The sequence below is a fragment of the Patagioenas fasciata genome, chromosome 1, assembly GCF_037038585.1.
Source record: "Patagioenas fasciata isolate bPatFas1 chromosome 1, bPatFas1.hap1, whole genome shotgun sequence".
Lineage (NCBI taxonomy): Eukaryota > Metazoa > Chordata > Aves > Columbiformes > Columbidae > Patagioenas > Patagioenas fasciata.
Window position 1 is genome coordinate 211,196,259 of NC_092520.1, and position 24,088 is coordinate 211,220,346.

Below are 24,088 nucleotides of genomic sequence, written 5' to 3' on the forward strand. Positions count from 1 at the left end.
ACTGAAAAGAAAAAGTGTTGACCTTTCACCATAACCACTAAGAGAAAGCAAGCCAGCAAACCCATTCCTCACCCAAAACATTCACCATAAGCAGGTCAGGTCTGAAATGTTACTGTCAGCAGCCTCCGCTCACCCCAGCTTACACTAACTCTGCAGCAGAGAAAACTGATTTCTGGGAAATTCAGAAGGAGCGAGCACACTGCAGCATCCAACTGAATAACTCATTATTAGCAAAATTTCACTGGAAAACACCACTGTCTGCTGGCATCCTTGTTTCTTGTGAATAGGACAGTTCAAAATAATTAGCTTGCCTAGTTGTGAGAAATACAGAGAATTAAGAGAAATATAAATAAAAGAGCTTCACTGGTTCTCTTTGACTCATGTCTGCTCATGGAGAGGTTAGAGAAGAGAGGTAAGAAGTGCAGAAAGGGCTGGTTTTTGGCTCGCTGCTCCCAGCTCGGAGGTGGCACTGGTGCAAACCAAGCGCAGGAGGTAGGTCAGTGCTCATTTTGCAGCACCAAGAGGGTGACAGTGTGGTCACAGCGCACAGTGGAGTAGTGGGACATGTAATTCATGCCATGCCTCAGGAAAGACTTTCCAACAGGACAAGTCTTCATCTTCTCCTCAGCCAGGCCTGACCTGTCGCTTCTCACCACATGCCTTCCAGGCAGGTCCAAGTGCCAAAGATGCCTTCAAACAAGATGTCTGGGGACTCATAACGTATGACTCATTACCCAAAACTAGACAGCGCCCTTCTATGTCCCCAGGCTTGAGTGTCCTGTCTGTAGAAGTGGGAAAGCTGTTCATTTTTAGGGCACAATAAGAATAAATACGTTAAAAACTAGGAGGTACTAATATAGAATCAGAATTATCGCAGTGTATAACCCAGAATCAAAACTTCTCAACTCCTCACCATTATGCGAGACAGCACTCAAGATCCAAATTTGTATTAACATCACGGTGTCTGACTGCTCTTTCTGAAAAACTGCTTTATGAATGTGTGACCGTCTGTCTGCTGAAACTGTACAGATAATAATAATAAAAAAGAGCATTTCTGGATTCCTAGGGGGAGGGTTCAAACCCGTTATGAGTGTATGATCACTACATCAAATGCAAGAGCCCTTCCCAGCTGGGCTGCTGGAGCCCATTAGTTTGCAGGAGGTGACTGTGCCTCCAAGGAGAACATCTATCCCACATCAGCAAGCATCATAAGCATCTTCTAGCCATCATGCTTATTTCAGATTTCAGTTATGCTGCAGCTTAAGCCTTGGTACAGACATCAGTCATGGCAGGACAACATGGTGTGAGTTGTCAGAAACAACGCTCAAAACCCAGACATCCAGATCTAAAACTGAAAATATGTCTCATGTGCAGAACAAAAAGCCCTGTATTGTTAGCACAGTGGCAGCAGATGGATCAGCCTCCCAGTCATCTTGTCTTTAGAGTACCCTCTAGAGGGGTACAAATTTTCTATGCTGAATACCGATGCGAGTTACAAAGATAAATGTGAGCATACTTGAAATCCTTCTGATCTCTTAACATCTGTGACCTCCCTGGGCAATGACTTATGCTAATCCAAACTGAATTAAAACTTAAGTTCTTTTAATTGGGAAGACAGTAAATACAAAGGATATATAAATACATTACAAAATGAGCCAATTTCATTTGGTTGCCCAAAGAGGTTGTGGAATCTCCATCCTTGGAGACATTCAATAGCTGTCTGGACATGGTCCTGAGCAACCAGCTCCATGTGGCTTTGATAGAGTAGGGGGTTTGGACAAGATGACCTCCAGAGGTCCCTTCCAGCCTCAACCATTCCACGACTTCGTGATTACAAAGATGACTATTGTTGATTTTGCTTCAGATTCCCCATGCAAGTAATTAATGTTCTCAAAGGATAGGTGTGCCAGCAGTCCCACAACCCCCAAACCCAGCAGTTTGTCTCCAAGGTTTGTCAACATCAAATGCCCAAACACAGGAACAGGCCAAGGTTGGTGTTGGCTTTCAATGATACCCATTTCAGGGAGACTTACTAGAGATGGTGTCTTTGTGCAGAAGTCAGTGAAGGGGTATTTCTTTCACACAATCAATGGGAGACTATTCTTCAGGAGAGCAAAGGAGCTTTTAGTCACAAATTATTTTGTGTTTTTCCAGCAGTTTCAAAGTGCCACACCTCTCATGCAATGTTGACTGAAGCGTGTGGTCACACACCATGAACTTTCTGGCTATGGAGGTGGCTGGGGAGGTTTTCACCCACTCCCATCCATCCATCGATCACCCCACCTCTTCCCTACTACTGCTGTGTTCACCCAGCTCTTCAGGTGGCCATGCCTTTCTCTATATATATTTGGTTTTTCCCCAGTTTTGCTTTGCTTGTTTTTCTTAAATCCAGACCATTTTGCTGCTCTGGCTTAGAGCACGACGAGGCGATGGGTTGAGTCAGCAAAGCGAGGAAGCCGTAACGTGGGTTGGGGAGGCAGGACACAGGCAGGAGAGAGGCAGAGTGTGGGAACAAGCAGGTGAGGGCGGGCAGTGGCTTTGCCTCCCTCAACCTGTGCCCTAAAATGCATTCTATGTATCTGCTTTAATTGATTATTTTGAAAGCCACCAGCTCATAGCTTATAGAACCACAGAATCATAAAATCATACAATCATTTTGGCTAGAATAGAGCCTCAGGATCATTGAGTCCAACCATAACCCAACTCTAGCACTAAACCATGTCACTAGGAACCTCATCTATGTGCCTTCTAAACCCCTGCAGGGATGGTGACTCCACCACTGCCCTGGGCAGTCTGTTAGTATTGAGCCCAAAATAACCAAATAAGGACTGAGAAAAGGTTTTGAACCTCTACAAAATCACAGTTAAGCAAACTTCAAGGATTTTGAATAAATTTTGCTTCATACGCTTGGTTGGTCCTAGGTATGAGACTAACAGCTCTTGGAGGGTACTGCAACAATACCAGTGATAAGACAGTATGACGGTTTATTTCTTTTTATAGCTTGAAAGCGACAACACACATCTCCACTCAAGGAGTTCCAAGGAAGTAAAATCAGACTGAACCCTGGAGAAATATTCTCCCATAATTACTCAAGCTTTTCTGGTGAAGCATGGGAGATGTGCACCGTCACACAGTATTTTGCAAGTGGTTTGATTTGCTCACTGTATTTCCTGTCCTGTTCTGCAGAGGACGGGGAGCTCCCGAGCTGGAAGTCTGTGATGGCTGGATGGACAGGCCCCTCTTGGGAATGGGTGGTGTGGGGAGTGTTGGACCTGTTGTATAGTAGAAGGGATGAAGTGACCTCTCTGGTCTTTTCCAAGCCTTTTTTTTACAACTACTAGAAGAGAGTGAAATGTAAACCTCGTGTTAACGTGTAGTGCACATTTGGAGCAGAAATGGAAACAGCTAGGGAGGAAAAGGAGAAGAAAAAGCCCAGTTTTAGTGTTATTCTAACATTGAAAATTACCTAACCTGCTATATTTTCTTCTTTGTTTTTCAAACACATTGTCTTGCTGAGTTGCAATTAATCGAAAACAAAGAGGAATATTTTACCTTCTTTCACAGCAGTTATTAAATATGTTCCCTAGTTATTTTTTTCCCACACCTCCTTTAAGTTAACAGTAAACTGCAAATAATCATCCTTAAAAAACAAACATCAGAGGCCAAATACTTTGAGAATGAAACTCTTCAGAAAGGCCCATTGCCCGGGCAGAATGCTCAATCAGTTTATTTTTTTTTTCTTACTGAAAATGTGGGTGGTTTTCAAATACAGGAAAGAAAACACGGTGGCTTGTGGTGATATTTTCCACCAGAAAGATGCAGCTTTAAGGGCTTTTGGTTTCCAAATACCTACACCCACAGGAGTGGCCTTGCCTGTTGTAGAAGGCAATGCCTGATTAGTTGTACAAGTCAAGTTAAATGACTATAATAATGTACAGCGGTGTTTCAGCGGAAGCTCTGTGTCAACTGCGTAACTAATATGGCAGGTACCTCCCAGAATACAGCACTGCCAGTTTTAAATATGCAAAAAGCTGCTGCAAAAAATAAGGGGAAAATCTGTTCTTTGCATCCCTGGTGGATAGGACCTAGTTGAAGATGTTCCTGCTCATGGCAGGTGGTTGGACTAGATGACCTCTGAAGATCCCTTCCAACCCAAACCATTCTATTATTTTTGCCCCTGTATCAGAGCTAAGTGGCCCAATGCGCTGTTTTGTGTGTGATACACAGAAACTAACACTGAGCCTAAGTATTTGCACATCTGCAAAGTGATCCTCATGTAACTGGCTGCTGTGTCCCCCAGGTAGGATCTGGTTTATGAGGGGGAGCAATATCAGTGGAGTCAGGGAATGAAAAAGACACCATGGGGTTTCATTGCAGCTGGGGATACATCACTGCAAAGCCCAAAGTTATATATATGATGGTCCTTCAACCATCATGTTCCTGTGCAAATTGGAGCAACAGCATCAGCAGCCAGTGGAGCTGAAAACTGAAGTTTGGGATGGAAATACATGGGATTCTAATTATCTAAAGCTCTCATTCACTTGAGGTGAGAGAACCTCTTCTGCATGCTTGCGGTATCAACACCACACCCCATGCCTCTCCAGTATAATGCACTCTGATGCAAACAGGAAGGATGGATATGTAAGTTAATGGTGTGTGAGCAATTAAAATGCAAAATCATCTGCCTCATGAAATGTCTTTTTCTCTCCTGCTGGTAACAGGAATATGGATTATACTCAACTCAAATTGTTCCAGAAAATAGGAGAGACCTACTCTTTAAAAGCAATTCATTTCCCCTGATTTCCAAAAGCCCAGCAGCCTTTACCTTTGCCTTGACTTGCCTCCCCTCTCTCTATTTTAATCCATAGTTCACATTTTCGGGATCAGTGGTAAGGGAAAAATCATCACAATGGTATTCAAAGAACCATCTCAGCCCATTCAAAGTGAACACTTACAGGTCCTAAAATTTCTAAACATCTCATTTGGATGATCTGAAACACAACATCTCTTTTTACAGGTCTGCCAGGTAGCATGTTCTGCATCTCCAATGCTGCATTGACCTTTTAGAGAAAGACCATTTGAGATTCTTCACCAGAGCATTAGGACCTGCAAACATGGCCTCATGACTTCTATGGGCGGGTATGAAGGGGTATGAAGAACATCCATAGGTATGCTTGCTGTAGCTGAAATCCTATTTGTTTGACTATTAGCACCACCAAAGCCCACTCATCTCACAGTGCTGGGTTGATTCCTGCAGAATTTCTCATGGTCTTCTCCAAAACCCTTTGCCCTCCTTTTCTTTTTTTTTTATTTTCCTTCTTGTTGCTCCTTTTGCAGGTTCCCAGGCCAGTTTCCCACTCCAGATCCTCCTGCCCACCACCCCCAGCATCACACCTAATCTTACAGCACAGGAGGAAGCCACAGGACCTGTGGCGCTGAGAAGGTCTCCCAGGGGATGTCCCAGGCAAAACCCACCTATGACACCCTCAAGCCCTGAAAGAGGAGCACAACACAGGTACCACCTGGTCTTTGTTCACACAACAACCTGGTCCAAGGTTAGACGTGTGTGGAAGAGAAGATGTTTCAAATATCCATAGCTAAGAATGTGACATGATGGGACAAATAAACAAGGCAAGTCTTCTCTGTTGATTTCCCTCTGCACTCCTCAGCAAGCATCCCCTGCTATATACAACAACAAAACTCTGCAGCCTGAAAAAATCCTGTTTGTCCTAGTTATTTCATTTTTTTCAGTGAGCATTTCTTTGGAGACATGCAAAGAAATGCCTGCAAAAGAAGGTTCCATGCATACAGCCCCCAAGTGGGGTCCCATTGCAGCGCTGGAGGTGATGCTCCCAGCCAGTACTAAGCCTCCGGAGATCGGGCCCTTTTTGGGGGCAAACACGGGAGGAGGCCGGGGGGGCCGGGGGGCGGAACGGGGTGGTGCCGAGGAGGAGGAGAAGGAGGAGGAAGAGGCGGCGAGGGCAGCCCCGGCGGGGCGGGGGCGGCTGCGGCGGGCAGCGATCGCTGCGCCGAGCCGGGCTGAGCCGAGCCGCGCTTAGTCGGGCGGAGCCCAGCAGAGCTGGGCTGAACTGGGCTTAAGCCGTGTCAAGGAAAGCTGAGCAGAGCCGAACAGAACCAGCTTGCGCCGAGCCGAACTGAACCCGGCTACATCGAGCCGAGCTGAACTTGGCTGAACCAGGCGGCGCCGAGCCGAGCTCAGCTTAACCAGGCTGCACCGAGCTGAGCCGATCTGAACTGAACTAAGCAGCGCCGGGCCGAGCTGAGCCGAGCCGGGCTGTGTCGAGCAGAGCCCAGCATAGTCGGGCTGAACTGGGTTCAAGCTGAGCAGAGCCGAACTGAATCAGTCTACACCGAGCCGAGCCGAGCTAAACTGAACCAGGCTGTGCCGAGCCGAATTGAATCAGGCTGCACCGAGCTGAGCCGAGCTCAAGTGAACCAGGCTGCACCGAGCCGAGGGGATCCGAGCCAAGCCGATCCGAGCCAAGCCGAGCTTTGCTGATCTGGGCCGAAACGAGCTGAGCTGCGCGGGCAGCAGGTACAGCCTGCGGTGCGGTGCGGAGCGCGGCGGGGATTGCGCGGCACTGTGCGGATGTGCGGGGGGCGCGGGAGGTGCGCAAGGGAACGCGGTGCGCGCAGGAGGTGCGCAGGGCAGCGCAGAAGCGGTGTGCGGGCAGGAGATGCTCAATGGGACGAGAAAGTTTGGGGCACCCTGGTGCTGCAGGCATCTCATTTTACCTGGGGCGCTGCTCAGCTTCAGCTCTCAGTTCATGTTCTCTTACGGGATTTTAAAGCTCTCAACTTGAAACCTAGCCAGAGTTCTTTTTTTTTTTCTTTTTCTTAAGTAAGAGTCTAAACTGCTTTCAACTTCTACACCTGATGCCTTTTGCGACTGTTTGTGGTTTCATAATCACATTTTCCTGCCTTTAAAAAAGTGTTGTTTTCTCCCATGTGCCTTCGTGCAACACAAAGAGGGGAAAATGAGAATAAAAAACAATGAAAACTGACTATAACCAAAGCGTTATTCAACTCAGTAAACAAACTGGGGAAAATAGAGAGGGGAAATACTTTCCCCTGCTAGGTTCTGTGATGTTTTGTAGGTGTTTCTTGGTTACAGCAATGTGTAATAAGACAGCTGGATAGAAGTCTGCTTCTAGAGGAGATGCTGTATCTCAGTAGCTGGGTGTATAATTTTCAGATCAAATTTGTAATATTCTAAAAACTAGCACTGTGATAAGTTTGAAAGGAGATTTAAGCGGTAAAGAGAAACGAACTGCCTCCATCCCTCCTCCGCTGCGGAGTGTTGTGAGCTGCATTTCCTTTTGAAGGAAGGGTCTCAAAAACCCAGCCTGGCTGCTCAGTTTTGAGACTTGGGTTATGTTACCTGCATGCACACTGAATAGAGACTGTATAGAGACTCACTATACAGTGCTATGTTGAGAAGGGTTTGAAAGAAATTAACAGCTCCCAATAGAAGCTCCTAAATGGGCTTCTGTGCAGCTACAAGGTTGGTCACAAAAATATAATCACATATGAGTCATGTTGCTTCATCTATGATTGATTGTCTGAGGCTAATAGCTAAGTTAGACCTTGTAAGGAGATGTAACACGTTTATTATACTAGACAATTAACTTGAGAAAAGCAGAGCTGCTTTTCAGTAGCAAGCCCTCCTACAGGTTTTATATATGTATGATACAGATATGGATATATACCCAAAGCAGTGCTTTTGTGCATGAGAACCTACTGTTTTCTGCTATTGGATAACTCGATCTAACAGACAACATCACCTTTCCCTATAAACCTGCCTAATAAAATGACTGTCTTCATAACTGAATAAAATGATCTACTTGATTATCCTCTACTGCCTGGTGGCCAAAGATGTCTTTCAAAATATCCCTGTAATATTCTGCCTTTTCACATGTATTCTGCGTGTGAATGAAGTTAATGTAAGTAATGAAGTTAAAACTCTTGGGTGCAATCGAATCCTTTTTAATTGTAACTTCAGTGCAACTAACTAACTTCTCGGCTGTATTCTCCAGTAGTGTGATACTTTGCAGGGGCGGAAAGCTTTTTATGGGCTCTTTTTTAAATTTCCACCAGTGAAACAACAGTAGCAAAGAAAATTACTTCAGCAGCTGAAAGCTGCTCTATTGAGTCATGGTAATAGCAGATGATTTAGTGGGGTTACTAGAGCAGGAAGAGATGAAGTTTCACTGAACTTGCTATCAAAAAAATAAGGTGGCAGGGGGGAGGGAGAAGCAGAACTATTTGTGGTGAACAGGGCAATGTTCTGACTTCTGTATTTTTGTAGGAGCCTAGTTGAGGGCCAACAAGGAGCACCTGCTCCAAGGAGGTTCCTGTCCCACCTGGTTGCAGTATAGGGCTGCATTTAACTGGAGGTATCAGATGGCCTCCTGAGAAAGCTGCTTTACTGGAGCTGCCGTTGGCTGAAAACCTGACATCAGAGTTGAATCTAAATCCCAGTGCAGGGCTCTGGGTTGTTACTTTTGTCTCTTTTGTGGTGTCTAGGCTGGACATGAGACTTTGACATCCACCAGCCTTTACTTGCCAAAGCTCCCTGAGCCACGCTGATCCCCTCACTTTCCTCACATGACTTTTTGGCCAACCCCTATGAAAACACCTGATGAATTAAGCAAATCATGCTCAACCTCTGCAGAGGTTTCTGAGTTGAAAGACTCTCTCCTTTAGGATGACGCTACAGTTGCACAGGCATACGCAATACAGAGCTTGGTTAGACCTCCCCACTTCTACCTGTCTTTTGGGATCATTTTCAAAGCCCTACCAAGGATTCAGGGCCCTGTGCTGAACCTCCATCCTGCACCTCAGCAGCCCCCCTGTGCCCAGGATGTTTTTGTAATCGCACCGCTAGACTGGGTAAAACTTTTCTTTTCTTTTCTTTGCACCTAGGAGAGCTATGAACAGAGGGTTATTACACTGCCAGGGTGGAGCTAACTGATATATTTTTTTCTGCCTCAAGTGTGTTTCCTTTCAAAGAAAGTCACTCAGTTGAGTCTCAGAGCTTCTCACGGGTGCACTGTGTGTCTCACCACCACGTCAGAGGTGGAGGCCCTCAAAGGAAAGGCTTAGAGGGAGAGACGAGGAAGGAGGGATGGGGGGAAGGAGAACCCCAGCAGCTTAGCTTCCCAGCATGACAAGTGTTTATTTTTCCTCCTCGGGATCTTTTCCAGGTTGGTCTCTCTATATCCTCCCACTATGTTCTGAAGAAAGTGGTGTGGTGAATGTAACCTCTGATGGCAACTTTTTGGCTTCTTCTCTTATTGTCCGGGCTTAATTGCAAATAGCTCCACAGCAGCCTAGAAAGGAGGTGAAGTACTAACCACCTTCCAGGGCTTTGTCAGGAGGGCTGCTCTATAGGAGCTGCTCTTGGCTTTTTTTCATATATGTTTGTGGATCTCGATTAAAACACTTGGCTGCAAATTCTGCTGTCTCTTCCCATTTTGCTGAAGCCAAGATTTGTGTAAGCAGAGTGTTGTTCTTTGCCTAAGCTTTGAAAAGATGATTCTCAAAACAGAAAAGGAAGAGAAAGTCAACACGTTAGTATGGACATCCAAAACTTTTACGCGTGAAAACATCTGTAGGATTAACCAGAACCTTGATTCTATAATCACAGGTGCCTACAGCTTAATGTGCATGAACAGCTCCCTTGCAGGGGCACTCACGTGCCAGATGCCTGTTCTCACATAGAAATGTTCGCTGGATGATGTTTGTGATGGCCATCAGAAGACAACCGGTGTTAGCCTGCGAGCTCACCATCACGGTTTGTTTCCATTCCATCACGTTGTTCTCTGCATGCATTTGCATCCTCACCAGAGTGTCTTACTCCTGGTTGTAAGGAAAACATTGGCAAAGGCAGCATGAACTACAAACCCTTCTCTGTGGCCAGTTGCAAAGTACTTTATGTGTTGTTGCTTGTTTGTATTAATTTTGTGATTTATAAGACCTGTTGGAGTTTTTTGTCACCACCAACCAGATCACACGCAGCAGCATAGATAGGGTTTATTAACTTTGATGATATGTGTGGAACAAACGCGTGTTGCTTTTCAAATTAAAAGCAGCTGTTTTAAGCAACAGATAATTCCTCTGGTTTGTGTCGTACCTTGTAGCACCACGACTGTTTTTGAGCAGCTCGCTGGGGCAGAATTGTGCCATCCCATTTTGGTGATGTTTTTAGTTCTATATATGTGTAAGAATCCTTTCATGTGTTTGCTCCTTTTGGGCAGAAATCCTGCATGGAAGAGGTATATGGTTGTGAAGAATGTACCCAGGGCAGGACGAAAAGAAAATGGTGCAGTTTTCACAGAACTGTACCTTATCTCTCTTACCACGGTGTCATGTGTGTGGTGCGGATGCAGGGTTTAGTTATCTCTAAAGTGAATTTCTTGATATTTATCTGAGCCGTAAAGAGCCCTGCGATTTACAGGTGATAAACTCTACATAACATTTTTCTGGTTTTTGTGAATGGTCATTTCCACATCACGTTTGACCTGTTTTGGGCTGAATTGCTTCTCAGTAATCAGCTGCCTCGACTATTATGTCTTTTAATTTGCTTGTATCCCATTTTTCTTATCATTGTCAAGTACAAATGTCCCACTTATCTCCAGGAGATACAATAATGTAGTCAGAACTCCGGCATAGGAAATACCAACCCTGAAAGACAAAAAAATTTCCAGTTGATAAACGAGTCATAACAGGGACATTATGAATCTTGTGGCCATCTGTGTATTGTGCTCAGTCCCATTCTGCTGCTCCTGTGACTTCTGTTATGTCTCCTGAAATTGCCATTTAATCAGAGAGGTGAAGGGAATCTTAATGCTGAGACTAGTTTAGGGCATCCTCACCCTGCTGGGTCGACAGGGACAAAAGGGTTGATGGGTACAGCTCAGCATGTGAGCACTTTGTGCTGTGTCCTCTGCAGTGCTTTTCTTCCAGGGGCAAGTATTTTAACCTGGGATTGTTTGCCTGACGCTCTGTCACTAAGCTGTCAACTACTTGACCTGCATGTCAGTCTGGACCTGGCTATTAAAGAGGAGTAAAACCTCCATACTCTACATAAAGATTGTGGAGAAAGTAGCTCTGAACTGCCTTGGAGGTGCTTGAAGGTGAAAAGAGGAATCTCAGCCAGCAGAACAATGTGAAAAACCTCAGGATATCCACAAACCAGGCCATGAACTTGACTGAGTGATGTTACTGGGCTGGGTGCAGACTTCAAATGAAACAGAGCAGAAAAGATTATTCTGGCCCATTTTGTTGCCCAAAGCCAGGGCACTCTTGCCCTTCCATCAGGAGATGATGCTACTTCTCCATGGGCAGAAGAGACTTTTTGTGGAGAAACTGTACCTTTCATGGCATAACTCTATTTGTATCTCATTGGTAATGCCTACTGAATGCCTGAGTTTAGAAAAAGAAAAAAGCCCTGCATCTTACCCCCACTGATTATGAGCTAGAAAAACAGAAAAAAAATTACAAGAAATGTCATTTTTTCTTAGACAAATGTGTATTAGTTTACCAAATTATTGTTGCATTGAAATCATATTCGAGCATAGACAAGATACCTACAATGATGAAAGATTCAGAGAGTTTTCATCCAGGGTTGCCAGACCGTGAACAGTTAAAGGAAAGAATTTGATGTGACATCAAAGAGAGGTGCCTTTAGGACATGGTTGGAACATCCTCCATGAGCTGTAAAGGAATTCAAAGGTGGCAATAAAATCCTTTCTGTACTTAGCACATTATAATTATCAGCAAACATGACAGTAGGAGGACTGTCTCCATAATTACGGCTGCCCTGCCCGGGATGAGGTAGCGCATGAATGCATAAAAAAGTTTGATCCTAAGCAGTTTACTATGTACATAGGAACGGGTTATAGCAAAGGTAGCAACAGCATGGTACATATGAAAGTAGACATGGTGATAGAAGGGAATGGAAGGAAGGAGGAAGTCATGCAGCCTTGTGTATTGCAAGACCATAGCTCTTCATGGGCATCGTGGTGTGCTTCCAGGCAAGGTATTAGAAGAGCAGAGTCTAGGCTGGAAGCTTCAGGGTGACAGATTCAGTTGGTTTTAGAGGACAAGAAAAATAAAGGTGTTTTCCTTTCCAAGACACAGAGGTTTTTTTTAGTTCTTTAGTGGAAATATTTTGGTTCATGACAAAAATTGATTCTGAATGCTATTATCCTGTGTCATGGGAATTCAGTTAGAGATGGCACATGCTTTTCCATTCAGTTGATTTCCTGGAGCTTCCAAGATGTACCGTGACCTCTTTATATGGTACAGAAAGGTGTTGGCTCCACCGCCAGTGTCCCTGGCAATAGTGCTCATGGAAGATGTGGTCCCATGAATAAACCTGGTTGACAGAAAGAATGAGGAAATCAGAGAACATTATCTATAGTTTCTATGAGACAGTATGGCAGGTTGGCTGAATTGAAATGTTTCAGACTTTGTGCCTCAGTTTCCTAGAGTGAAACCCCAATTTTCCTTCAGATTTTTTTTTTAATTGAAAAAGTTGGTTTATATCAAATATTTTTGACAAAATTTTCTATGGCAACAAAAGACACCTACTCACCACCTGCTGTGGATAGAGGGTTTTATCATTTAGAGAGGCAGGAAAATGATGTTTGAAACTGATTTGAAAAGGTCATTCCAGGTACTGGGGTTAACATGGGAGAGGATGTGAGCGTGCCTGCAGAAGTGGATTGATGAGTGGAGGTGGTGGAGTAGACCTCAGACTCATCACGACAGCAATGTGGGGCAGGAAAATCCCAGTGTAGGTAGACAGTCTGAGAAGAAGGTGCTGATTGCAACAAGGTGGGCAGAAGATAGACAGGTACATGGTGAGAGGTGGGTGTGGGGCTGGAGGCAGCTAGTAGGTTCCTCCCTACTGCAGAAGGGTGAAGCTTTAAGCTAGAGATTCACCTGTGTTTAGGTCTAGCACACTGTATGGAAATGATCTTCAGTTTTCTTGAAGCTTTGCCTCTTTCCTTGGCTTCATTAGCCTCATTCCCAGACGTGAGGATTCATGCTTAAACACCTTGCCAGAACAGCTAATACAAGAGCATCTTTGTTCTTTGCTCCTCATAACAAAGAAACAAACACTTCCAGAAAATGTTCCTGGGACAGACTGAGCTAATTACATCCTGTTTGGTGATAGTCAAAGCATAAGACCTTTCTGCCTGCTGCTTCTTTGTGGAAAGAAGTCCATATAGCCTAGAACCAGGGTGGACTCACTTGGTCTCTGCCATAGTGCAAGTGTGCCTTTTCCTGAAAATCCCACCTTATGGGCAATATGGAGCCACTGTTTACTTTCTGGGTGGAAGGTGAGGTCTCAGGAGGTCCAGGTCAACTTAGTGAACCCAAGTGTTTATCTTAGGTAGCCCAAAACAAGTCCCAGTCCATACTAAAGCAACCTTGCCTGATCATGCTCCCACAGTGATATTTCTTTTCCTTGCTGGCACATCTTTGGTGTTAAGCAAAGTATTGGGGCCTGCTGCCCACCCTTTCCTGCTGGGCAGGATGCACATCTCCACCTGATAGCTGGTGCAAGCCACAGGATGTGCTTCTGAGAGCAAGCGTGTCCCATTCTTTATTGTGTGTCTGGAGTTACTGGCTATGCTGCTAAAATAACAGGGCTGAGCACTGTGCTGCCATCAGCAAGACCATTTAAGTGTCAGCACAGTCTCACCTCTGGTTGTGACCAGTTTGAGCAGTACTCTGGCAGGCAATAGCATATGATAGGGACTGTTCTCTGTAACCAGGATGGATGAGGATCTTTGATGAAGGAAGATATACCAAAGGGATGGATGTGCTTTTGCTCTTGGGACGAGAGAAGGTATCTTGGTCTACTTAGTGTGGGACATGTATGTCCATGTTCTGCTGATCCTAACAGTATTGCTTCATTTCACAATATCAAAATGCCTAGTTTGGGTTTAGTAGGAACTTCATGATGTTCTACAACTACCTCAAAGGAGGTTGGATCATGGAGGGTGTTGGTCTCTTCTTCCAAGTTGCAAGTGATAGGACTAGGGGAAACAGCCATAAGTTGGGAAGGTTTAGATTGGATATTAGAAAAAATTTCTTCCAAGAAAGGGTTGTCAGGCATTGGAACAGGCTGCCCAGGGCAGTGGTGGAGTCACCATCCCTGGAGAGGTTTAAAAGATGTGTAGATGAGGTTCTTAGAGATGTGGTTTAGTGCCAGTGTCAGGCTGACTGTCGGACTCAATGATCTTAATGATCTCTTCCGACCAAAATAATTCTATGGTTTTATGATACTATGACCTAGAATCGCCTACAGTCTACGTACTGGTCACAGGACAGAAAGCAGACATACCTTTGCCCTCAGGAAGAGATGTAGCCAGAAGCAGGTAATGAACCCAATGAATTGTCCTTGCATGCTGCATATAGCAAGTTTTGGACCTCGGCAGAGAAGATGAGAAGAAATGGCTCTCCCTTGTCACCAGCATAGGCCTGGTCCTCACCGCTGTGTCTCGGCCAAGTATTGTGGACTAAATCACAGCCCTAAAAAGCCATCTATGAGGGCATAGACTCCTCTAGACTCCTCTGTTTCTTACCCTGATAAGCATGAGACATTCAAAAGATCTGGTAATGGTACAGCAGGCAACTTATAACCCAAACAAATTTTGCTCTAAGGCAAACACAGATTCCTCTTCTGTTGTCACACCTGGATATTTCTTTGCAGAGCAACCACCCACCCAGGCCAGGAAATGCAATTCCTGCCTCATATGCCATGGTACCACAGGTTTTCTGGAAAAAAAACAAATAAACCCAGTTCATCCCAATAAGCAAAAAGGCTGTTGCACCACTGTTCTGGTGTTTTCCAGGAGAACAACCCCTCTAGCAAATGTACTCATAACTTTGGACTGCAAGTAAGGTTTTCTTGGGTTTGGTAGGTGTGTATTTTATCCCTGTCTGTCCTCATTGATGCAGTAACTCAACACTTTGGACCCAGTTCTTTCCTTGGGACCAAACATGCGGCAGCAGTAGCCTCGCTGTCAGCTAAACGTCTCTATCTGAGAGGCTGAATTTAACCTGTAATCTAAATAAACCACCTAGGTATGTGACCTTAATTTTCTTTTTTAATTAAAAAAGAAAAAAGAAATATAGAGAAATGCTAGTGACAGTAGGATTATCTGCAAACTCACACATGTAAGGTTGGAGTAACTTTATATTCAGGCTTGTTGCAGCTTTGCCTTGACACAAGTGAAGTACTAATTCAGCTTGGTCTTTTAATAACCCTGTGATATTTTAAGCAGCAGATAACAATCTACAGGAATACACAGAGACTTCACAACCAGCAACAGGACAGCACGTTAATGAAAGGCCAAGCTTTGGGTTCATCTAGCACTGTAAATCCCCATGAACTTCGCACTGGATTTCTGCAAGTGCACTGGGAGCAGAAATTTAGATTCTATTTTATTGCAAAATTAAGCTTGCTTATGAATAATTTTTCACTTGTATTCAAGCCTTTTCTTTTGAGGAGATTTTTGATGTGGTCATTTGATTTTGTTGTGGAGTTTGGGTCTGCTGGTGAGCCTGCTTCTCTCCTGATGTAAATCAGCCACAGAAGTCAGGAATAGCTGCGCTGGGGGAAGAATCAGTCTCAGCGAAAAAGGAGACATTTTGGGCCTGATATGTTGAAAACAGAAAAATCAGCTGGGGCTTATAGAGATTTGTTCTGGCTTGTGAATGGGATTTAGACAAGGTCATACCCTACTTATCCACGGAAACCAGAGAGACAAATGCTGATGTGGGAGTCACTGTTCTTTGTCTTGAAGGACTGTGTGCATGCTGAGAGCTGAATTTACCCAGGTTTTCCCCTCCCACCCTTGCAGTAACACTTGCTATTTATGTTTTGATTTATAATGTTGGTGAAATAGTAAAGAACGTGCATCCTTCAACTTCCGTTTTCATCGCCTCTTTCCCCTCCTCCCCCTCGTACAAGGGGAGGGTGTTTGTCAGAGCAACTACAGATGTTGGTATTAAACCATTCGAGCAAATTAGATTAAGTCTTTTGAAAATGTCTGTCTCTCCCTGTCCCCACCCCTCGTCAAAGCAAGGTGTTTCTTTGTAGTGTGTTTTCTAGAGAAAATGGAAAGGATGGTGCTTTTACCAAATCTTATAATTAGAAAATTCAGTTATGTAGCTTGTGTCATTTTTTCCAGTTCCTAGTTATTAGCATCGTCCTTCTGCCCTATTTAAAGAGTTCAGAGTCTGTTGCGCTTAGGCAAAGCTGTAGAGCATCGTTGTGTCTTCAGCTTATTCATCTCTCTTTGCACTACGTGTGTCAGTTTACTTGAGTTTTGATGCAGATAAATACCCATAAGCTGATCTCCAAATTTATTTAAGTGCTGACTGGTGAGACACCATGGCTGGGAGTCAGTCCCTCTCATCTCAGAAACCTAGATGCCACACAGACATCTTCACCTGAACTATCTGCATGGTCTCTGTTGGCTATTTCTCAAGAGCCATTTAAGGTCACCAGGCATTTCACTGATTTTAGTCATTTTAGTTTATATGGGGATCATGGAAATTGAAAACCCATCAGGTCTCTTTCTTTCTGTCAATTATGAAGAGAGCCTGGGCTGAATAGTCCATTTGCAGTTGTATACGGAGTAGGTAGTAGACTGAATTTCTGAAGTTAAACATCAGGAATCCTAGCTGTACATTGGTTTGTTTGGGCAAAGAAGAAAGGGAAGGGAACCTCCAGAGTGTCAAGATCAATATGGACCCATATCAATGTGAGAGAGATGGCCATAGGCTGGTTCCTGAAGACTGTGAGCCCTTCTTTGGGGCAGAGGATCCCAATAGTAGAAGCATCACAAGCTACAGCTCATGGACCTCTCTTGCTAATCAAACAGAGGGAGACTGGTGGTGGATGAAGAGTGAGCAGCGGGCAGGGGCATGGTAGACAAGCAGGCTGTGGTGTTAATTAAATGAGCAATGAGCTTTGGACCACAGTACTGATGTGGGTCTCTGAGACCACATCTGGAATATTGTGTCCAGTTCTTGGCCCCTCAGTTCCAGAAGGACAGGGAACTGCTGGAGAGAGTCCAGCGCAGGGCAACAAAGGTGCTGAAGGGAGTGGAGCATCTCCCGTGTGAGGAAAGGCTGAGGGAGCTGGGGCTCTTTAGTTTGGAGAAGAGGAGACTGGGGGTGACCTCACTAATGTTTATAAATATGTAAAGGGTGAGTGTCAGGAGGATGGAGCCAGGCTCTTCTTGGTGATAACCAATGATAAGACAAGGGGTAATGGGTTCAAACTGGAACACAAGAGGTTCCACTTAAATTTGAGAAGAAACTTCTTCCCAGTGAGGGTGGCAGAGCCTGGCCCAGGCTGCCCAGGGAGGTTGTGGAGTCTCCTTCTCTGCAGACATTCAAACCCGCCTGGACACCTTCCTGTGGAACCTCAGCTGGGTGTTCCTGCTCTGGCAGGGGGACTGGACTGGATGAGCTTTCGAGGTCCCTTCCAATCCCTGACATTCTGTGATTCTGTGATTTTGTAATTCAGTCCTTTCAGGGAATGCCATGCATGCTTGCTGAAGTTCCAGCAGCCACCGATATGCCCCTTCATGGTACAGCTCCCACTTGCACAGCCCCTCTGAAAAATCAGCCTCTGCACTTCTACATTAGACAACAGCTACTCCATCACCTCAGAAAAATGGACTTTCCTCCTTTTGGAAGTGGTGAGGAAGGGGTGGTAACTGATTACAACCTTTGTCATTGCTAGAGCAAAGCACCACCTTGGTTTCTTTGGTCATCCCTTCCTTTCTTGATTGTAGTAAAAAGAACCTGATACGTCTAAAATAAACAATCATCTGTTGTATCTTTGCAAATGCTGCTATGAGTGTAACTCATTTCATCACACGGAGACGACATTTGAGATAGTCCCTGTTTGGGATTTTGTGAGTGCACCAGCGCTATCCGTACTATTCCAACTGGATGTCTGAGTGTATAACTGAGCTGTTCTCTGGCCAGGGGTGCATGCAGGACGGACAGACATCTTCCTTGCACCCTGTGTTGATTAGCTGAGAGCAACGCTGAGGTGAATCCTTTGTGGTTCCTGCGGATCACAAGCCACGGTATTCTCAAGATAGCTAGTGTATGATGAACATTTGTTTGCTTTATGAGAGGCTCTGTGCTACCTCCAGAGCTCAGGGGACAGTGTCAGCTGGTTAAAAGGGAAAAGAGTGTGAGTTTTGGGGAAAAGGGAAGCAGAGGTTGTCTGCTTGATCTTGAAAAGGCTCTGTGAAGACCTTATTGTGGCCTTTCCATACTTAAAAGGGGCCTGAAAGAAAGATGGGGACAGAGATTTTAGCAGGCCCTGTTATGACGGAGCAAGGAGTGATGGTTTTTAACTAAAGCAGGGAGATTCAGGACAGACACAAAGAAGAAATTTTTTACAATGAGGCTGATAAAATGCTGTCCCAGGTTGCCCAGAGAGGTGGTGGATGAACCATCCCTGGAGACATCCCAGGCCAGGCTGGACGGGGCTCTGAGCAACCTGAGCTGGTGAAGATGTCCCTGCTCATGGTAGGGGTGGCACTGGATGAGCTTTGAACGTCCCTTCCAACCCAAACTATTCTATGATTCTTAAAATTCATCTCCAAAGTCACCTGTGTCACACAGAAGGAATGTGTGGATGCCCAGTGTGGACTTCAGTTAGTTACAATCTGAGGTTTCTCTGACACATCCATCCACATTTTTTGAGGAGTATGTGGTAACACCAAGCACACAAGAAGCTTCGTTCCTGACAGATGGCTGGACAGATATGTCAAGGATGATGTAGACGTAGTCTGCCAGGAGGCAGAGGGATGAGCAAAAAGCTCTTTTCCTGCCCAGTGTCCAAATATCTTTATCAGATTTCCAGATTAAATAAAGACATTGAACACCTCTACTGCTGAACAAGGTTAACTGCATGCATGAAATTGTGCCTGTAGAAGAAAGGGTATTAATGTGTCCCATTATGGTCCTGCCTCGTTCCTTATGACTTTTTTATTTAAGGTAAAATAAAAAATAAGTGCAGACACTGTCACTGACAAGAAGTTGAGTGCATTAACAACCGTCCTAATACAAGATAGTGAAGTATTTGAGGCAAACTACACCTGTGTCATTAAATATATATATGTGTATATATATGGAACAAGAAGTCTGTGAACTAGTGCCAAAGTCTTACAGAAATACAGGAACTGCTGGGCTAACGAACAAGAGGCCAAAGGAAAGGAGATATTGTAGCTATATCTCAGTTCAAGATATTTTTATTTCCCTCGCTGCATTGAAAAGCTCTATGAAATAACTTTGTGTGCAGTGTTTGAAGAAATGGGCGCTAGTTCTTCAAGTTTGTCCTGTGTTTGTTAGAAGGCAACTAAAACATGAAAAGATAATTCAGTATTTAAATACAATGGGTATCATTATTTTGAAAACATTTGTTTTGAGTTTATGTCGCCCAAGTGTTGCAGAAATGGAATGATACAGGAAAATAAATTAACCAGAAGTTCTCTGGTAAAACAGGAAAGCAAAATGAACAAGTTTTTTAAATAATCTGAACCCAAAGGGGAAAAAATGCACAAAAAATACAAGATTTATAAAGGGGAGTAAACTGAATAGTTGCGCATGTTTCAGATGGGACAGATGAGGGTGCAAGTTTGCTTTATTTCAGGGCCACACAGGACAAAAATTAATTAAATGTGAGGAAAAAATGGGTTATGGCCTAGCTTCAGGGACAGGACCTGGAGGGGTTTATTCCCAACAGCAAGTCAGTGGATCTATCCTGCTTCTCTTTCCCATTTATAGACATAACAAGGATTTTAGCTTTCAAAATTTTGCCTCTCCAGAGGGAGGTAAATTCACATTGTTTACTGGAAAACAAGAGGCCTATCTGGAAGATTCTTCTTTTGATGGCTCCTTCTATATGCACAAACTAATAAGTGTCAAGGAGTGTCCCTGAGCACTGGGCTCTCTTTGCACTTCTAGAATGACTTTCAGAGCAGATGACCCTGGACAGGTAGGACATGTGGGGTCCCCACCTCTATTTTACTTTATTTTCAAGCTATCATAACTGTTACACATTAATGCATCTGGTCATGGATCGAACCCTACAATCCGGGTCCTTTTCACTGGACATCAGAACATCAGCTGTAGATCTTACTTGATGTTGGCCATCTTTGGGGTAGGCGTAATCACAGTGGGAAAACAGAAATTCCAGGATAGGATTGGTTTAACCTGTTTTAGATGTCTTCTTCAGGATGGGGTGATGTACACCCTACAAGTACTTATATCTCTTTATCGGATATGATGGGAGCTGGGGTGATAGCTCACATATGTGCTGCAGCTGTCTGCCTATATTCATGTGAATTCACCCTTAATCTCTTCACTGACAGTGAGGCCACGATTTCCCAGTCCCTTTATTCCAACCAAAATGCAGTTGCTGCATGTCATCCCCCATGTCATCATTCCTGCTTAGTGCAGACCCCTGTGTCCATGTTGGGTCAGTTGAATCAGGGAATGGATGCAGCTACAAACTTGCTTGTCAAATAACAAAGAGAAGGAATGTTTTTAGAGGGCTGTGTTCCCTGATCCCACACCATACACAGACACAACATTCCTGGAAAAGGTTGAGAACTTGAAGTTAGAGAGGGAGTGGAGAGCTGAACCATGTCTTTGGACATAGCCTGTAATTGTTTTGTGGAGACCTGAGGATAGCAAGGCATGAATTCCCTCTTTTTAAGACCCAGCTGTACATATGTCTGCTAGAATTGTTGCAGATCCCATTCTAGAGTCCAAGGATGTATGCCATGACCACTAGCATTCCTAGCCGCAATTTTCTGCCGTTTCCCCAGTAGGATGAATGCTAACTCTTTCACAAATGTAAATCTGTTCACCTGTGTTAACTCCACTGCAACTAAATCGCTTTACAAGATCTGAAAATAATCCTGAGGCTCCAGTCTTGTGAACAACAAATGCAAGCAGAAGAAGCCACGTAAACACAGCAGACTCCAAACAGTCATGTTTGTAGGCTATATATAAAATACAAGATCCTGTTACTGATATATGCGACTTGCTCTAAACGCGGCGTCACAAGATGGCCTGGAGACGTTTAAAGACAAATACCCATTCCAGTGCTTGTCATTGGCCCCAGAAAAGTCTGAAAGCCTCATTTCCACATGGGAGAAGAAATGCTTTTCCTGGCTCCGCTGTGTCTGCAAGTGACGGGGAAGGGTTTGCATGGACAGCATCACAGTATGTTTTGAAATCGAGTTGTTACATGACGTTTTGGAAAGCTCTTTGGTTGCATGGAGTCTGAGGTTGTACCAATCCCACCAGAGACTGCCGGTCCTGCCTTTCCTTGTCCCCTCCCTCCATTGCCTTTGCAAAATGCTGCAAACAGGGTGACTCCCTTTTATGAACAGGCTGGTTTGATCTCCATTGAAATAACAGGTGATATGGATGACCAAAATGAAAGTCACTTGAGAATTATTTGGATCCCTGTTCCCTACCATATGGTCTGTGGGATATGAGGAGACAAGGGGCAGAGGAAGGGACCTCAACCATCGCTGTCGGCATTCAGTGTCACTCCCGAAATCTCCAGGAGCACCCTGAGGTGTGTTGGGTTATGTTCATGTGCAGTTCTCCACCAGCTGTATAAACAGATCTTAGCAAGGTCAGGACCTGCTTTTTTGGCTGGGTGGCACCTTTCAGGAGGTGAAGGGAAGTTCATACCCTTCAGCTATAACTCCTGGTTCCTTTCCTTCTTGGTGATACTGATCCTCAGATTATTAACTCATTTTGTGTGCACAGTTTTGCCTCAAAAATTGGAGAGAGTTGGAAATATTCCCTCTGGCCTCTAGAAAACGAGGGTTTGATGGCTTTAGGAAATGAGCATCTCAAATCCAGAAATAATTCCCCTCTCCTCTCAGCTGGACTTCATTCAGTAAACTGCCATCTTCGCAGATAATGCATCGATTTTCATTCAGCAAAACACAAAAACATGAATCCCACTAAAGGCAGCTGTCCTTAATGCAGTTCTTCCTCTGACTAGAAGCAGGAGCTCATTTCTTCCTCTCTCCTTAACCACGATTGATTAAGGATATTAAGGAGTTTATTACTTCCTAATATCATCTGGGAATGATTTCCATACGTTGCATTATTCTCCAGAGTGGGCAAATTGCCTTCAAAGCAGGGTGCAGTATTGCCAAACCCCAATTACACTGTATTTGGTGCTTTATTGGAGAAGTTGCAGGTGGCCCTTTATACATAGACACATTTCATCCTTAGTTTTCAGATACCTTGTAGTATCCTTTCCACTGGGAAATTAAGCAGACACTTTCCATATCCATTGCAGCTGCTTCTAGTGTTAAATTAAACTGCTGCTATTACAGTGAGAGGTTGCTGGAGCTGAGTTGTGTTGTTCCTTAATTGTTTATGGCTGTGGATTCCAGCCAAGCAGCAGTCCTGTAGTGGCAAATGCTGGAGATACGACCTGGAAAACAGATGTTTGGGCCAAAGCCAAGGTGGTTTCAGGAAAGACAGTGAGAGAGAAGCAGGAAACCAGTTATCTGTCTGATTTATTGGACAGGGTGAAGAAATTCACCCCAGGGCAGGGTGTTCACATGAGGCTGGTACAACAGTAAAGTCCGATTTTAGCTAGCTTTTAAACCAACCTTTGCAAGGCTTAGGTGGACAGCTGTTAATTTGCTAGTGCTAGCACTAGGTGTGCCAAACCTACATGCTTTGCAGCTGGGTAGAAAATTCTCACTTGTTTGCCAGTGGCTGGAGAACATCTCACACAATATACTGGTTTATGTGAAGTCCCAGAATAGGTCTTCTAGATATGATACAATGAAGGGGACTCTCTTAAATTTAATGGCTTGGGGAATCTCATCAATACCATATCTCTACAATAGAGGTGCTCCATGTGAAGAGAGCATCCTCAGGCATTCCCCTTTGCTCTCAAAGGAGAAAAATTAGTTCAGCACATGCTAGCAGTAGGGTCTAAAATGGGTCCAGCTCATGATCTGAGGGTGTCAGTTTCTCTCTGTTCCTCTGTCAGGAGCCCAGGTAACTGCCTCACGTGGAGACACCGATGCTGTACACATCTAGGGTTATGTGATATGTGTCCCACCCATGTTTTCACAGAATCGCAGGCTGGCTGAGGTTGGAAGGGGCCTCTGGAGGTTATCTTGTCCAAGTCTCCTGCTCAAACAGGTCCACCTCAAACCAGTTGCCCAGGACCATGTCCAGACGGCTTTTAATATATTCAAGGACAGAGACTCCACAACCTCTCTACACAACCAGTCTAGAGCTTCCTTACGAGAGGAGCAGGAGGAGCATGGCTGAGCTCTTCTCTCTGGTGACCAGTGACAGAACGCATGGGAATGGCAGGAAGATGTGCCAGGGGAGGTTTAGGTTGGACATGAGGAAAAGGTTCTTAACCCAGAGGGTGCTGGACACTGAACAGGCTCCCAGGGAGGTGTCGCGGCCCCAAGCCTGACAGTGTTCAAGAAGAGACTGGACAACGTCCTCAGACACACGGTGTGAACTGTGGGGTTGTCCTGTGCAGGGACAGGAGTTGGACTCCATGATCCTTGTGGGTACCTTCCAACTCAGGACACTCTATTCTGGGAAACCTGTTCATGAAGTGCTTAATTGCACAGAACCAAAATGGAATGTCACGCTGTGGGGGGCAGGGGAGGTGATGGGATGTCTTGCTTAATTTTTCTTAGTCTTGAATGCCACTCTTTAGGGAGCAGATCCACAGATCTGAACAGGTATTTTGTAGCACGTCAAATGAGGGATTTTTGGAACAGTGATATTAGTATTTAACATGACAAGATGCTTTCACAGTTTTAACTACATTTATTTAACTGAAATGCACCAGGCTCAAACTTTTAGCCCTAATTTTGTTTCTTTAAACTTATGCCAGTTAGTGTTACTACATATTGGTGCTGAGGAGTCATCAGAGAATGTTTGGCTTCCTTTAGCAGCACTGATGTTCTCACATACATGGTGTGTTGACTAG

The 24,088-nt window shown here is 44.5% G+C and overlaps 1 protein-coding gene across 2 annotated transcripts in view; it reads left to right on the forward strand.

Annotated features, from left to right (window-relative positions):
* Positions 1-5,998: 5,998 nt before the first annotated feature.
* The window catches only part of PRKCQ (protein kinase C theta), a 67,132-nt gene continuing 49,042 nt past the window's right edge, over positions 5,999-24,088 (forward strand). The window contains exon 1 of one of the 2 annotated variants that reach the window (XM_065852048.2): positions 5,999-6,556. The gene's annotated coding sequence lies outside the window, so the exon portion shown is untranslated. Of the gene's footprint in view, positions 6,557-21,557; positions 21,671-24,088 lie in introns of those variants that run through there. The other variant, XM_071803537.1, reaches the window with a different exon arrangement.